Genomic DNA, 6,000 nt, shown 5'->3' with positions numbered 1-6,000 from the left:
AAAGGCTGCGAACCCCTTTTTTGCGAATCTGAAAGTGGTGAGCATGATCCCGAGTTCCTCAAGTCGAAACTTAGTTTAGGTCTAGGGGAGGGGGTTAAGGGTAATCGTAATGTGTTTCCCCTTTTACGATGTGCCGTGTGTTCCCCATTTCCATAGAGTTAAGTTTATAGATATGTGCATGCTTGTAGTTACTTTGATCTGTGCTTATGACATGTATTTTACAATGCTGCAAACTGTTTTATAATAAAAGCATCCATTTCGTGCTATTCAACCTGGTCTATTGAGTTTTTCTCTGCACTACAGTTCCCTGCACCTAATTCCAAGGTCTAGAACCGTAGGGAAGAGTGGGTCGAACCACTCAAGGGTAATTATTGCATGAAGCCTGGTAGGAGACCAGAGCAAGCAAGAGAAACCCCCTACACAGGTATCACGTCATCATCATTTTTTTCCTTATTCGTCACCGTCAGTGCCTGAATGGAATGCCAGTCTAAACGTATCTTCCTGATCCATTCACGTCCCAACAGCGGTGGACTACCATCTTGTAGAACGTATAAATACAACTTCTGTATTTCCTTGCCGTTGTATACAACAGGCACCCTTATTTTTCCTTTGGGGTAAACTTTCTGCCCCGTATATGTTTTCAAGATAATGGATGTGTCTTTTAAAGGTATATGCGGAAATAGCCGCTTGTAATCCCGTCGATTTATGACGGTCAGAGCTGATCCTGTATCTAGCTCCATTTTAACTGGGGACACTGCTATCGTGAGGGTAACCCAAATGGTCTGGTAATCTTCTTTGGCAATTACATTATGTAATTTGAGACAGCTTAGTCTCTTGTTTCCGGAGTCGCTATCGCTCTTCTGGTCTTCGGAGCTACTGTCCGTCATCATTTGTACCTTTCTGTACTTTTCTTTATTGATTTTTTTTTTTCCTGTCCGTGGATTTTTTTTGTCCAGATCGGCATACCCATGCAATGTGTCCAATCTTTCCGCATTGCCCGCATGCTTTGTCCTTGAACCAGCAGTCCCTCTGGTCATGGGTGGATCTGCCGCAGTGATAACATCTCTCGAAACCCTGTGTCATTTCATGGGTGCCGAAGTCCTGTGTCTTTTGCTGTATCTCTGCAGCTCCTCTTGCGGCTGCTTCGTATGATACAGCCATACTGAAAGCCTTGTCCAGTGTCAAATCTTTCTCAGAAAGCAGCCTTTTCTGTGTTCCTTCACTTAGGAGACCGCAGACGAATTTGTCTCGAAGATAATCTGCCAGTCCTGCCCCGAATTGGCAGTGCTTTGATAGCTTTCTTAATTCGGTGAGGTAATCAGCGTTACTTTCATTCTTGTGTTGATTCCTCTTGAAGAATTTGAATCGTTCCGCTAGCAGCAGTGGTGTTGGGTTTAAGTGCTCCTGTAGGGTATCAACAATTTCCTTAAAATGCTTGTCCTTTGGTTTGGCTGGAGTGATTAAGTTTCGTAACAGCCCGTATGTCTTTGCGCCCATTAGGTTTAGAAGTACTGACGCCTTTTTATCATTTTCTATTCCATTTGCGGTGCAATATACCTCCACTCTTTCCACATATATGGTACAATCCTCTATATCATTATCAAAAGCATCAATATTGCCAGCCTTAGGCATCCTGGAAAAAAAATGGCGCTTCCCGCGCTTTTCTTTCTTTCCTGCAGAAAAGATATGGTGCTGACAACGCTGTTTTGCGCGGTTTTTTTAATTTATTTTTTAATTTTTTATTTACAGGTGGAGACTCATTCCCGCCGGACTCTCTCTGCTAGGTCCGAACGCTGACCTGCTTTGCAGCGCCGGCCATCTCCCGAGTGCTCCCCCCCCGTCTGTTTCTGCTTGCCTCCACCTTCGCTGCTTGGCCTCGCTGCAGAGCCAGCCGATGGAGCCCCAGCTCGCCGCCCAGGAAGGATTATTGCAGTACCTGCCACCAGCTTGGCTAGCTGGTGAAACCACAGCTTTTTTTTTCTTGCTTTTCTTCGACTTTGGACGTCTGAGGAATCGATGTCCTTGAGGTGCTGCCGAATTGCAGGTAAGTCCGTTTCCAATTCGTCGCCACTGTTGTGCCGTGTGCTAATAGAGACACTGAAAGCAGGAGTTGGTTTCACAGGTGTTTACTGAACAAAGTCTGGAGGTGAACTAACTGATACAACACAATATACAGGCTTATATAGCCCGAGTGGCCATTACCGGCATTACAGTACACAGGGGGTTCTTAAAGGCACATACACTACACATAACTGAGGTTTCACTGCCTCATGGCTTTAGGGAACGCCCTGCCACTAACTGAGGTGTCGCCGCCTCACGGCTTTAGGGAATGCCCTGCCCCTAACTGCAGTTTACTTTTGAACCACCTGCAATTAAAGGTGTCTTTCTTTTTATGTTCTTTTATACGTCGATTCTGACTTAATGTCTCGCCAACGATTAACCTCTAATTTTACAGGTGGTAATTAAAACATACTCACCCGTCTTAGGTTAACGTTGTCCGAGACTCTTGTTCAGATCGCGTATCCCATCCTCGTCGCCAATTGATGTAAGCCCCCAAAGTGCGGACCAAGTGATATACAAGGTCGACGACACTGGCTTGGTGAAAGAAAGACAGACCACTAATTGAAGTCAAAACGGTTCACTCAGGCCTGAGGAGGGCTTTCCAGACACGTCGGAATTTAACTCTAACAAGCCTCCCAAGATCCACACAATTATACACATTTTGCAAGCCCTCCCTCTTCAGAGATCCAATCGATTCAAAAGTCTATACATTAATCACTATCTAGGGGTGTCTAACTCATACAAAATAACCTATAAGATAAGTTTCATTTTCCACTGAAGGGGGCATGCAGACCCTCTGATTTCTTGGAAATGAGTCATCCAGTCATGTGACTTCTGGGAAACGAGTCATTCCCTTTCTGGCCCCTACTAAGTTTCGTTTCTCCAGAAAAGGGTTATGCCAGTATCTCCTTTTGTAAGTTTCATCTCTCTAAACTGGTAGGGTCATTTCTGCAATTAAACATACAAATAATTAGTACACTTCATCTTTAAACATTCTGTTGCTGTGATTGAGTTCTCCTAAACATGCCCTGTTATGCTCAATTTTAATATCTTACTTCAGACCTTATTCTAGGAGATAGACCCGAAAGGACAGGTGGTCTGTCCTTATTCTAGGAGATGGTGCCTAAAGGACAGGCAGTCTGTCCTTATTCTAGGAGATGGGGCCTAAAGGACAGGTGGTCTGTCCTTATTGTAGGAGATGGACCCTAAAGGACAGGCAGTCTGTCCTTATTCTAGGAGATGGGGCCTAAAGGACAGGCGGTCTGTCCTTATTCTATTAGATGGGGCCTAAAGGACAGGCGATGTTAGGGAATATATATATTTTAATAACACAGATTTGAATATGATTAAACTAATAATGTATAGAAATGTGATTATGTTTAAGCTGATCACGTGCCAAAGGATGGTGTGATGTATGAGATCCAATCACAGCTGGTAACGTCACATCGGCTGACTTAAAAACGGAGAACAATGGAAATGCTGAATTAGCTTAAAACTATGAAAATGCTGATCTTAGCTTAAAACTGAAAGTGATGATTCTGCTTAACTAGAGAACAAAGGAATGATTGATGTATCAGAGATCCAATCAGTGTGATGTAGTTGAACCAACCATGACGGCAGGTACATCTGCTGATTCATAAAAACCTGCCATTTTGTTCACAAGTCAGGCAGAGGAAGAGGTCAGGGATACTACTCTGATCAAACATATTACCCGACCAATACACCAGAATCCTCCTCGGATGAGTCTCAAGCCAGCAACTTCCTGCAGAGATTTAAGCAACTCACACTGAAACAGCAGGGGGAGTTACTCGCAGAAGCAAAAAACTCATAGAGCCCGCCCTCGCCCTATCAGTACCTCTCCAGGCACTGATACAACAAAGATCAGATGGAATATATGTAAATATGAGGGTGGGCAATCAGGACATAGACTGTCTGCTGGATACGGGAGCAGAATTAACATGTTTACCCCTACGTTACGGAAATTTTTTATCCCTGGATGGAAGGACACGGACGGTCCATGGGGCTGGGGGACACGGTCTAAAGATTAATAGAACTGAGCCCGTGCTTATAGGATTTGGCCCATACGAGTTAACTACGAAGATCTGGATAGGACCAGTGGATCAAGCCCTTTTGGGTTGGGATGTTCTGAATCAACTGAATTCCTCGTTGCATTTCGAGGATGGTCAGGTGACATGGTCAATCAGATCATTAAAGAAAGAGGAATTGAAAGAACATTCAATATGGGCCAAATATAAGAATGATTGTGGCTTGCTCCAAATGGAACCTGCATCATTCACCGGGACCAAGCCCCCATGCACTAAACAGTACTCCATCGCAGGAATACTGCCTGTTATTCAACAACTAGAAGAACAAGGTGTGCTTGTCAAAACTCATAGGGTTAGATTTTCAGTATAGGCAGTTTTGGGGCGCTAACCTTAGCGCCCGCCCGAAGTTAGCGCCCGCCCCAAAGTAGCGCCCCGTTGCCGGAAATTCAGTGGCTTCGCCCTAAGAGGTTGGTGGAGCGCTAAAAGAGGCGTTCCACTACTATCTTTAGGCGCTAAGCCGGTGGTCCAGAGGGATAGCGCCCAGGCGGGGCGCAGCGTGGGTGCGGTCATTTTTGGACTGACAGCAGACCCCGTGGCGCCGACCAGCTCTTAAAGGGGAAGGGACAAATTGGTCTGTTGCCACGCCCTGCACACTGCAGCCTTGCAAAGAGGCCTCAACACTGCTGCTCAGCCCCAGGGAGTCATGGCAACGCCAGAGAAGGCCCGTCAGCGTGCCCTGCGCTTCTCAGAGGGTGATCTGGACATAATGGTCACAGCTCTGGAGGTGAGGCACAAGATCTTGTTCCCAGAGAGTGGGAGGAATCCAACCCACCACGACTACACCAAAGCCTGGAAGCAGATCGCCCAGAGGGTGACGTTCACCGGCGATGCCCCCAGGACCCACAAACAATGTCGTAAAAAATACAACGACCTGACCAGGATTGTCAGGGTGAGTACCCTTTCCAGTCTCCTCCTCATTCTTGCATGTACACCTGACATGATGGGCAAAGGGAGCTGAAAGTCCTATTGGCCAGCCCTCAGCCAGCAGCATTGGGACAGTCATGAGCATCAATTGGCCATTCGGCACTCTACACTCTGGCCAAGCTATTCCACCATGGGAGGCAGTGCACACTACATCAGGGCTTCACTCTGTCCAAGCTATTCCACCATGGGAGGCTGTGCACACTACATCAGGGCTTCACTCTGGCCAAGCTATTCCACCATGGGAGGCAGTGCACACTACATCAGGGCTACACTGCGCACTTACAGCCCGTCCTTTCTCTTGCAGGCTAAAGTAGCCTTTAATCGCCAGGCCCGTGCCAGGGGTGGCCGCGCCAAGCTGCAGAAGCTCACTCGGCTGGAGGAGCGCGTGTGTGTGCTCATGGGAGCCCGTGTGATCGTCCCCACAGCGTGCGGAGTATCCGACCCTCCACTGCCCGGCAATGGTAAGGACCTCGCCTTTTGGCCCTCTCGCGTCGCACTGGCCCATCCGAGCTACCTCCTTTGCCACTGTCCCACCAATGCGCTGAATGCCACCAGTCCTAACTCCCTCGCTGACGCCGTCTCCTCACTCTGAAGCTACTCTTGTGCATTCCTGCTTTCAGCTGGTGACGACCAGGACCCTGAAGCTGCCAGTGACAGCACCTCCGAGCAGGAGGAGGAGGAGGAGCAAGCCGGACCATCGGGGGAACAGTCACGTCCCGCAGGAGAGGAGGAAATGCTTGACACCTCCTCACTGGACGAGTGCCTGGAGGAACTGTCGCAGGGCAATGCAGCTTCTGGGACCAGTGGCGTCCAGCCACCCAGGAGCCGTGCGCGTGGCCCGCGGCCTTCCTCCCAAAGGGGGGAAGGATCAGAGGGGAGTGCTGCTGATCGGCACACTCGCCGCCACCAA

Source organism: Somniosus microcephalus, chromosome 4 (assembly GCF_052327205.1).
Source record: "Somniosus microcephalus isolate GS21.2 chromosome 4, FLI_Smic_1.0, whole genome shotgun sequence".
NCBI lineage: Eukaryota > Metazoa > Chordata > Chondrichthyes > Squaliformes > Somniosidae > Somniosus > Somniosus microcephalus.
This window is presented reverse-complemented; position numbering follows the sequence as displayed.